This window comes from Triticum aestivum, chromosome 7B, assembly GCF_018294505.1.
Source record: "Triticum aestivum cultivar Chinese Spring chromosome 7B, IWGSC CS RefSeq v2.1, whole genome shotgun sequence".
In the NCBI taxonomy this organism is placed as follows: Eukaryota; Viridiplantae; Streptophyta; class Magnoliopsida; order Poales; family Poaceae; genus Triticum; species Triticum aestivum.
The window spans coordinates 19,073,725-19,085,924 of record NC_057813.1 but is presented as its reverse complement, the minus strand read 5'-3'; positions in this window follow the sequence as shown (position 1 = coordinate 19,085,924).

The following is a 12,200-nucleotide window of genomic DNA, read 5'->3' as shown; positions in this document are numbered from 1 at the left end:
CGGGGTCAGGGGCGAGGGCCGGGTCGGGGGCGAGCGTCGGGGCCGGGTCGGAGGCGAGCGCCGGGGCTGGGTCGAGGGCGAGCGCCGGGGTCGGGGGCTAGCGCCGGGACGCGGCGGTGCAACGACGGAAGAGAGAGTGGGGATTTGGGGGAAAAGAGGTGGGATGAAGCAGGGAGAGTGAGAATTTTGGGTTAAGTGGACATAGTAGTAGCGCATTTAGACAAAACGCGCTGCTACTACCATCACTAGCTGTAGCGGTTTAGAACAAACGCGCTGCTACTACCTTCACTACCTGTAGCGGATTTTATAAGGAAATCGCTACTGCTAGCTTGACTGTAGCTCTTTTTTAGTAAACTGCTACTACTATAACCAGTTTTCCTTTTTCTTTTCCTTTATTTTCTCCCACTTATTTTTGCCCACTTTTATTTCCCGAGAGCAGTGAACGAAGGGAAGACAATATATATTGCATCATTTGACGGTTAAATATGTATACAAAATAGGAACATATATATTACATCATTGGACCCATGCATAATAATGGCTAAGGGTGTATACAAAATAGGAACACACACACACACACACACACACACACACACACACACACACACATATATATATATATATATATATTACATCATTTGACCGATAATATACGGTTCCTCAGCATTGACGTTTTCGTTTTTGAGTCAGCTTCTTTCCTTTCTTGTTCATCGAAGAATAATTGAGCCCCTCATTGTGACTTTGCCTTTTCCATGGAGTTTGATTTTTCTTAGATAATGTAGTATTGATTCTTCTTTTAATGTATACTTCATCATCATCATCATCTTCCCTCATTGGGTTGCCGTACTGATCATAGTCTTCCTCGTTGGCGACTCCATCCATTCCATTGATGTTCCTTTTGCCTCTCCTCACGACAACACGGCTGGGATTGTGTGGGTCGGTTATGAAGAAGCATTGTGTCACGTGCTTAGCATGTACCCATGGCTCATTTTTTGCGATAGCGTTCACGGTAGCGCTCTTGGCGTCGGGTATAGTCATGGTAGTGAAAATCTGGTTTTCTCTTTCGACATTCTTAGCCCATCTGACACGGAACATCATCGTGTTGTGTAGTCCAGAGTAGTCAAGCTCCCAGATCTCCTCGACCCTTCCATAAAATCGTTCAGTTGCGCCGTTGTCGCTACCGGTCATGCATTCCATCGTCACCCCCGAGTTCTGATCATCACTGTCCATATCTTTGGCCTCCGTGTAGAACGTGTATCTGTTGATATCATATGCCTGATAGGTTACGAGGTTGGGCGTGGGGCCATGTGCTAAAGCGTATATGAGCAATCTGTCCTTAGAGCCCTCCTCCAGGGGATTAGCAATAATATGCTCTTTGAACCAATGCAGGAAAGTGGAGTTGTGCTCTTTAGTAACTTCGGCGTCCGTCCTGCATACCCCCCGGTCATGATACTTCTTTGCGATAATTTCTTTGTGCAGTGCCACGAAAGGATCTACCTGGTCTAGGTGTTGTAGCACTACCAATTTTGCTCTGTCAAAGTCGCTGCGTCGATCTGAGTATGCCACGTGCAGTTCCTTGCGACCGTTGCAGTGACCTTATTCTTCGAGCCTCCCATCGTGCTTGTTAACGGGCAAACCAACACTAACACCAGGCGGCTGGTCTGCGCCATATAGAAAATTCTCACAGAAAGAGATGCACTCTTGTGTCACATAGCCCTGGACGATGCTTCCATCCGTACGGGACATGTTACGAACGAATCCTTTGATGATCCCATTCATCCTCTCAAACGGCATCATGTTGTGTAGGAATGACGGCCCCAGGTCTATTATGTCATCCACAATATGGACACACAGATGCACCATCACGTCAAAGAACGCGGGCAGGAAGTGCATCTCAAGCTCATTCAGTATCACAACAATCTCTTCCTGTAGCCTTCGGAGCTGCTTCACACTGATCGACTTTCGAGAGATGACATCGAAAAAGTTACAGAGACCAATAAGCGTGTCACGATCATGCTTGTCCATTATCCCTCTAAGGGCAACAGGTAGTATCTGCATCATCATCACATGACAGTCATGGGACTTTATCCCGCTGAACCATTTCTTCTTTGTGTCTAGATATCTGCTTATCTTTCCACAGTAATCGGAACTAACTTTGACTCCGGTAAGGCACTTAAAGAATTGATCGATCTCAGCCTGACTTAAGGTGAAGCAAGAAGGGGGGCAATAATCCTCTTTCTTTATTTTCTTGCCCTTCTTCTCCCGTGCCTCTGTCTCCGTCTCTGTCTCGCCTGACACTTTACGGGGCGGCATGTGCAGATCTTCCCTGATTTTCAAATCTTGCAAGTCTTTTCTTGCCTTCGGCCCATCCTTGGTCTTATCCGGCATGTTCATCAGTGTTGCGAGCAAGCTCTCAAGGACATTCTTACAGATATGCATTTGATCAAGGAAATGAGGTGTATCGACTTTGTGCCAGTACTCCAAGTCCCAGAACACATACCTCGTCTTCCATACCTTCAGCAGCGGCTCCGGCGCCTTTCTCATCGTCTTTCCCGGCGCGGGGCACTCCTTCTAGTTTTTCAACAGCTCATCGATTACGGCACCGCTCCGCTTACATGGAGGTCCTCGATGCTCAGTGTGACCATTGAATAGATCTCCACGGTTTTTCCACGGGTCGTCCTGTTCGAGCCATCTTCGATGCCCCATGTACACGATTTTCCCAGACCCGCCATCTTTCCTTGACGTTAGCTGCTGAGACATCGTATCATCCATGCACCGCGTGCATCCGCAATATCCATGGCACATCTGGCCTGCCACATATCCGTAACCGAGATAGTCCTGCACTGTCATGATCAGCGCGGCTCTCATGTTGAAATATTCGCCTTTGCTGGCGTCCCATGTCTTGGCCGGTGTTTTCCATAACGTGTCTAACTCCTCTTGAAGTAGCCCCAGATACAAATTAATATCATTTCCTGGTTGCTTCGGCCCTTGAATAAGCATGCTCATGTGAATGTACTTCGATTTCATGCACAACTAGGGGGGAGGTTGTACATCCACACAAACATGGGCCATGTGCTATGGTTGGTGTTCTGGTTGCCAAACGGATTCATGCCATCGGTACACGCACCGAGCATGATGTTCCTTGCATCACATTCAAAATACCGATAGAAGTTGTTCAATGCTCTCCACTAGCTTCCATCCTTGATGTGTCTCAGCTTCGGATCATCTCCATCGTCGGGCTTCTTCCTCTCCGCGTGCCGGCGCATTAGCTTTGCTTCCTTGGGATCTACAAAATACCTCTGGAGACGAGGAGTGATCGGTAAGTACCATACAACTTTCTGGGGACATTTCTTCCCGGCCTTCTTGTATCGAGAAGCATTGCACACCGGACAGCTTGTTTTTTCCGCGTGCTCCTTTCGATAAATTATGCAATCGTTGATGCATGCATGGTATCTAACGTGTGGCAGATCAATAGGGCACCCGATCTTCTTGGCCTCATCAATGCTACTAGGACATAGATTACCCGCGGGAAGAACATCCTTTAGGTACTTGAGATGCTCATTGAGGCTAGTGTCGGTCCATTTGTTTTTAGCCTTCGTCTTCAGGAGTTGGAGCGTGAAACTCAAGCGGGTCACCTCAAGATTGAAACCATCATACAATGGAGTGTTCGAGTCTACCACCAGTTGCTCCAGCTTAGCCTCCTCTCTAGAAGCAGCTCTCTCAGTACTCGTCTCCTTGTGAAGCAATGCTTGAACATGAGGGTCCCGCACGATTGAACTTAGTACCAACGAACTCTGCTGCATGGAGTCCATGTTGTTCTCTCCGCCGCCATGTCCGGTCCCTTCTCCTCCGCCATGTCCGGCCCCTTCTCTGCCGCCATGTCCGGCCTCTTCCCCGCCGCCATTATCGATCATCTCTTCGTCTTGCCCCGTGTCATCATTGCCTGCCCCGTCGGCATCCTCAACATCGTCATCCTCATCTCCAATTATCCATCGAGTATATCCATCCATGAAACCAGTCATGAGCAGGTGCACTTCGACACGACCATCGTCATGAGGGTCGAGCCAAACTATTCCTTTGCATTTTTGACACGGACATAAAACCTCTGTCCGGTTATTTTCTTTCATGTCCTGCACCGCCGACCGCAACCACATGTCCACCATAGTTCCACTGAGCATCGTCAACTCTGCACGGTAATAATAAATAAATTGATTATAAAAATGCGTGCATGCATCAAAGTCATACAAAAATTCGGCATGACCTTACTTAAAAATAGGACATATATAGATCTAGAGTTTGCCCGAAATTCGCCGAAACGGAAATAAATCGACATTTCGGCAAAACATAGGCAACTCAAAAGCACAATTTGGTGTCAACTCATGCCACACACACAATTTCCATAAACATATCACACACACATAAACATATTTCCATTTTGCAAAAGCATGAAATTTTAATCACCTCTATCTCGAGATCGAGCACACGGTGGAGATGATGATGTAGGGAGATCAAAAGTGCACAAAGCTCTTCTTGACAAAGATAGATCTAGTTAAGGGGCAAATAGGTCACTTAACTAAATGCTACATCTACCTAGCTACCTAATTTGGGAGGAGACAACTGCAACTAGTGGAGGGGGAAGGAAAAAGAAAAAGGAGATGCATTAATGGAGGTGGTGTAGTTAGGTAGGAGTAATGAAGAGAGAGAAAGGTAGGTACAAGAGGGAGAGTAATGGGGGAGAAGTGTTGACGAAGAAGAAGAGTGAGAGTGGAAGGATGTGGGAGGTAGGGCAAAGGGAAGAGAGAAGGGGGGGGGACGGGTGGGGAAAAGGTGGTTGGTTGGTGCGGATTAGCAGGAGCATGGGACGTAAAACGCGCCGTTGATAAGAAAGTAGCAGCAGCGCGCTTTCGGCAGAAGCGCTACTGCGAACCGGGACAAAAAGTGTGTCCAATTTGAAAATTAGCAGCAACGACCTCAGAAAAACCGCGCTACTGCTACAACTTTAGCAGTAGCGCGGCCCGCGGCACCGCGCTACTGCTAAATGGAGTTTGGGGAGCACTATTGGTCGATATTTGTAGCAGCGCGGGTTACACCGAGCATGCTAATGCTAAACACTTGTTAGTAGCGGGTTTTCCACACCCGGACTACTGCTAATTAGCAGTAGCGCTCCTTTTTGAGCCACTCTGCTGCTAAGATTCTGTGTATAGGGTTTTCCCTAGTAGTGTTACCGTGTAATCTAGATCATTGACTCTAGTGCAAGAGGGAGAGTGAAGGAAATATATCCTAGAGGCAATAAAGTTATTATTTATTTCCCCATGTCATGATAAATGTTTATTTTTCATGCTAGAATTGTATTAACCGGAAATGTCGGGGATATACCCCGCGGTATGACCCGGCCGGAAGTATGACCTGGTCGGACTTGGTGCTTCACCAATGACCCGCCGGAGGACTGGCGACTCACGGGTCTGGCGGCTCACTGGTCAGACGACTCACGAATGACCCCGACGGCGAGTTAGATAGAAGACTAGGCCCAAGACCCAGAAGGCCGGCACATGTTATGGTGGGCCGGCTTAAGAGGAAAGCGTAAGGAATATTCCCTTACAAAGGAAGCAAGACTAGGACTCCACTTGTAATTGAGTAATCCTAATCCTACTATGACTAGTCATGTAACCCGCCCCTTCAACTTATATAAGGAGCGGCAGGGCACTCCAAGAGGGACAAGCAAGAAGAAACAATCTTTAGGGCTAGACACAAGAGCCGACTTACCGGCGACTCCCTCATGATCATAATTAGACCTAGCCACAAACAGTATGTAGGGTTATTACCGGATGATGTTTCCCGGGGCCCGAAGCTGTCTAAATCCTTGTCTTAGGTTGTGTCTCTCGATTCCGCCCAACCCCTCTCAAGCTACCGCATAGATGCGTTGACCTCGCGACGAAGTCCTCACACTAAAGACATCTGCCGTGACAATTCCATGACAGTTGACGCCCACCGTGGGGCTCGCGCACGGTGGTGTTGAGTTCTTGGAGGGATCTTCCTAGGGATCAAGGAGTTTGCAATTTTCAAGAGCCGGCGTGGAAGAATTCACACCAATTATGAGATCATCGGTCAGGATTGAAAAAGTGATCAGCGGTGACGCCGATGAGATTGAGTTCAAGGGAGTTTAGGATTTTGGGTCTGCTGTATATCGCCGTTTGACGCGATCCGTCGAAACCGAATAGAAGATCAATTTTTTGCGGCTATAGTTGTGTGTCCTCGAGGCCGCCAGGAAATTATGCTGCGACCGCCGTGTCAGATCAATCCGTATCAGCCTGCGCGTGTGTGAGCAAGGGTCAAATCCCGAGTACTACTTCGCTGCTACTGTTCGTGACCCACTAAGTACTTGAGTACTGTCCATGAAAGTAATCTATCCAGCAAGATCCAGAGTTCGTTTTTAATCATTTTTTTGATCAAGTCCCAGCCGGCCCTTGTTTTGATCAAGCCAGCAACTAGTATTAGTACTAGTACGTAAAACTACTAGTTGTATTGGTTCAGTTTTTCAATTACCAAAGCGAAGACCACAACCCGATCTGTTCAACTGGGACCGACCCGGCAACAGCCACGACCCGGGAAGCAAATTACCAATGGATTTGGACTCCTCTGTTTAACTCGCCATCTTCCTCTGTACGGCGAGTCGCCGCCTTGCCGGTCAGTCTCGTCTGCGAGCCGCCCTGGAGCAGGCTCCTACGGCTTCACCTGCGCCGCCTCCGTCATGTCCGCCGTGGCTCAACTGTGTTGAACTAACCCGGCATCGCCACGCCTCTGCTTGAGCTGTTTTCTGAACTAGTGTCACACAAGAAGCATCAATGCAAGTTTTCTAGTATGGACAAGCCGGCCAGAAGAAAAAGTTAACATGCATGAAACAACTTGAGCGCTATTAGTGCTGTTCCAGACTAATAAGGACTGAAGGGAACGCACATCATCAGATCAACTGAGCATATGCTATCTTTTTTGGTTAACAAAAATACCATGTGATATCCTTTTAATTTATTTTTTATCAGTGCTTGTTAAATTTTTTGTGAAACAACAACTCTGCCATACAGTGTTGTCATCTTCAGGACAAAGTTATTTATCACAAAGCTAGTGTTATACCATGGGGGTGCAGCCCGTGTTAGCAACTTTTTGCACCGGTGTTCATCTGTGCCTTGCTACTCGAAGGACATGTGTATGAGCCGCTGCCCCCGTGGTCCGGGTTACATCAACTCACCGGGACCACACCTGCAGTCGGTTCATCTGACCGTGCCCATGCCGACTCAACTGTCTGCGCGCACGACCGACTCGTTTGTCCGCACGGCTTACAATGTCGCGGCCGATTCACGCGTCCGCTTCGTCTTCTAAATGTCGCAGGTTGACTCCGACATATATATCAACAAATCAAAGCCATGCCTGCTCACGCAAGCTGTCCAATGGACATATATGAGCCGCCCCCGCTGCGTTGACCCGCCCCTGTCACGTTGAATGGATCATCCATCATCCGAACAAAATAGGTGATATTCATCTAAGTTTGTTTTATTAGCACATGTTGTTTTTGTCAAAGAACAAGTTTATCTTTGCCTTGGTCTGCAATATTGTTTATACAGGGCAATTATTTATGACAAAAAGTGATATTATACCGCGGAGATGGAGGCACGCCAACATTTTTTGGCACAGGTGGTCGTCGTTACTCAACGGACTCACGCACCGGCTTACAACGCCGTGGCCGTCTCTCGCAACCACGCCGGCTTACAACAAGGAGGACAACTTGCCCGTCCGCACCGGCTTACAACGCCACGGCCGGTTCATCTGTCTATGCCGCCTATGATGTTATGGTCGTCTTTAACGTCTATCTCTCACGGCCTGGTCTACATGGACACACCATGCCGCACTTGTCTGGATGAGCTGTTTATTGAGTATGAACAAGTCACTAGTTGGGAAGCCCAGTTTTCTTCCAACAGATTAGAGGCAAATTATCATATCTTATCAGCCGCCGTCTGCACTGGATGGTTCAATGGGCAGGTGCACAAGTCGCCGCCTCTACAGTTTGGTTAACTTCAAACAGCCAGTTGGAAGGAACCATTGGCCGAGTTGTTGACACGGCTCATACGGGATCATTTATAACTCGCCGCACTCACCTCAACCTTCTGTGGATTCACATCGCTCTACCAACGCCAATGATGTATACCTTCTGCTATGGTCAAATATGGAGAATCTCAAGCCAACTCCTCGAGTCGAATTGAGACTCGGGGGCTACAATGGTATGACTCAGCAAAATTAGCTAGTTTCAATGAATTCAAGAACTCCGGGTCATTAAAGGGAAAAATAACTCGGGCCCCAGAGATTACTGCTAGATCGATGAAAATTTAAAAGCCGTCAGAAGATTTTCGGCGCAAAATAAGGACTCTGGTTTAAAATCCGGTTCAAGAGACATCTTTCTCCCACAAAGCACTGAAGCTCTCAAATCCGGTTCAAAAGCCGGCCCAGGGTAAATTTGTCCCTCACAATTTTTTGAAGCTCTCAAATCCGGTTCAAAATCCGGCTCAAGGTAAATTTGTCCCTCACAAATTTTTGAAACTTTCAAATCTGGTTTAAAGTTCCGTTCAAAAAGAATTAATCTCTTGCAAGTTCGAGTTCTAAGAAAAATTAAAGGTTGCCAAAAAGAACTTGATGCCATGATGCGTGGTTCAAACATAGGTATTCTGCCTTACGGCTTATCTTATTATGGTCACTTGGGGGCTTCCTGCTCATCGAGCATAGCTGTCGGTACCCTCTTGATCGGTGCAATGCTAATATATGGTCACTTGGGGGCTTCCTGTTCAAACATAGGTCGTATTCGAACCAAAGAGAACATAGCTATCGAAACCCTTTTGATCGGCACACTGCCAAACTCACTAGGAGGCTTCTTGGTCGTATCCGAATCATAGCTTAACCTCTTTTGGGTCCGACGTGGATCGTATTCGAATTAACGTTGTTAAACAACTCTCAAGGTCATTTGGGGGCTTCTTGTTCAAACATAGGTCGTATTCGAACCAAAGAGAACACAGCTGTCGGTACCCTCTTTATCGGCAACGCCAAAGCCACTGGGGGCTATATGATCGTATTCGAATCTTAGCTCAACCCTTTGGAACGGTTTTCTAATCGTATATGAATCAGAAGCCTTAAATTTTTTAAGTCTTTTTTGCGAACAATTTTGGGTTTGACTTGAGACCTTTTTTGGATTATATCTCAAATGTATGTTAGTGTTTTATGCTTAACCCGGCTTGACTTTTGACTATAAGTCGCCAGCTTATGACAATCATCATCTATGTGGAAGCATTGGCTTCTAAGGATTGGGTTATCACCCTTACTGCATAGGTCATGTAAACCGGCAGTACAAATTCAATATCATAGTGGTTATATGTGAGGTATTATGACCCGCCCTACGGCAAACCGCTTAGGGTTCTTGTGATCTACTTGTGTGCAGGGTAAGACTACATTTGGGTGGTTACCCGCCCTGGCTCTTGACGTTAAGTCGCCAGGGCATATGTTGTTTAAACTCTGTGCAGGATTTGCAGAACTATGACTTATATAAATGCTTCAGTCCAAGTTCATCACTGAAATTGGTGTCTCAAAAGGGTTATCAATTATTGATTTTCTCAAGGGTTGTAGGCCACCGGGTTACAAAAATTCCGGCTTACAATGAATGTGCATTAAGTCATCATCGGCCAAGAGCCGCCAGGTATTTAAACTCCGGATTTACTTGTCAAACGATGAGGTATTCAAATCTTTAATAGCTAAAACTGGCTGGATTTTCATGATGATATTGAATGATTGAGGTTTTCATACCGGATTATATTATTCAAATCTTGAATAGCCAACATGGCTGGATTTCTATTGTGATTATCAATAACCAATGTTATGATTGAGGTTTTTAAAGTCGCTTTAGTGCAACAGCTATTATTTTTATCAATGGGCATGATTTATTTTACAATGGAGGAAATAGTCCCGAGTCGCTGCAGGCTTACGACCCGGCACTTGGGGGCCACATTGTTCAAATTGAGATTACATCGAATATACAAGTCCCATGTCACTGCCAGCATGCACCATGGCACTTGGGGGCTAATGCAAAGTCATTTTGTGCTCAACTTATTGAAGACCCAACTCATCACATTTTAAATGAGCCGACCCTTGGGGGCTACCAATTGCTCCTGTCGGAAATTCAAGGTACACAAGCCTTAATCCATTATATTGAAAGATCCATTATTCAGTTGGTAGAGTACAAAGCTCTTAACCTTGTGGACGTGGGTTCAAGCCCCATGGTGGAGATTACATCATTTGATGGTATTATCAATGAATCATATACAAAGTCCCATCTCAGTAATATCTTATTGAGCCGGCCCTTGGGGGCTACACGTTGTTGCTCAAGTTTACATGATCATATTTACAAAGTCCCTACTCATTATTGCATAATGACCCGGCCCTTGGGGGCTACACTGGTTGAAATCTTTATGAGCATAAGGCAATTACAAGTCCCAGGTTGCTGCAAGCATGACAACCCGACACTTGGGGGCTACAGGTGATATGCATATAAGGGAGGAATAACTTCAAATTATCAGTTTTGAGCAAATCAGGTATTATATTATTATCAGAGAAATATGCAAAGTTTATGACACGGCGTCATCATAAGATTAACCCGGCATCAGCAACAGTTATGACCCGGTGATATCAATATTTACAAGCCGACAATTTTGCTCACCAGCCTCTACATCTTTAAACCGGCGGATCACCAGATGAATCTTGAGTCCAATATGTTTATTAAGTCGGCGCCTTAGAAGCCGACTCAAGTGAATTATTCTTCACAATATTTTTCTGTGAGAAACCAACATCAGCAAATTGAGTATGAAGCTAGCTTATTGACCTGGATTTTCTAGATGAAGGAAATGATAATTGGACTTAAGGATAATCAGGTCCCGGCTCAGGAGAATATTTAACCCGGAGCACAAGGAATTAAGGATGATCAGGTGCCGGCTTACAAGAATTTTTAACCCAGAACACAATTTGTCAAATTTGTTCTTGTGTTTGTTTTACAGGATCAGTTTAACATGGATAAATCCAAATTAAACTGGGGGCTAATGTCGGGGATATACCCCGCGGTATGACCCGGCCGGAAGTATGACCCAACCAGACTTGGCGCTTCACTGATGACCCGCCGGAGGACTGGCGACTCACGGGTCTGGCGGCTCACTGGTCAGACGACTCATGAATGACCCCAACGGCAAGTTAGATAGAAGACTAGGCCCAAGGCCCAGAAGGCCGGCTCATGTTATGGTGGGCCGGCTTAAGAGGAAAGCGTAAGGAATATTCCCTTACAAAGGAAGCAAGACTAGGACTCCACTTGTAATTGAGTAATCCTAATCCTACTACGACTAGTCATGTAACCCGCCCCTTCAACTTATATAAGGAGGGGCAGGGCACCCCAAGAGGGACAAGCAAGAAGAAACAATCTCTAGGGCTAGACACAAGAGCCGGCTTACCGGTGACTCCCTCATGATCATAATTAGACCTAGCCACAAACAGCATGTAGGGTTCTTACCGGATGATGTTTCCCGGGGCCCGAAGCTGTCTAAATCCTTGTCTTAGGTTGTGTCTCTCGATTCTGCCCAGCCCCTCTCAAGCTACCGCATAGATGCGCTGACCTCGCGACGAAGTCCTCACACTAAGGACATTTGTCGTGACAATTCCACGACAGTGTCACTAGTATGCCTCTACTTGACTAGCTCGTTGATCAAAGATGGTTGAGTTTCCTAACCATAGACATGAGTTGTCATTTGATTAACGGGATCACATCATTAGGAGAATGATGTGATGGACTTGACCCATTCCCTTAGATTAGCACTTGATCGTTTTAGTTTACTGCTATTACTTTCTTCATGACTTACATGTTCCTATGACTATGAGATTATGCAACTCCCGATTACCGGAGGAACACATTTTGTGCTACCAAACGTCACAACGTAACTGGCTGATTATAAAGGTGCTCTACAGGTGTCTCCGATGGTACTTGTTGGGTTGGCATAGATCGAGATTAGGATTTGTCACTCCGATTGTTGGAGAGGTATCTCTGGGCCCTCTCGGTAATGCACATCACTATAAGCCTTGCAAGCAGTGTGACTAATGAGTTAGTTGCGGGATGATGCATTACAGAACGA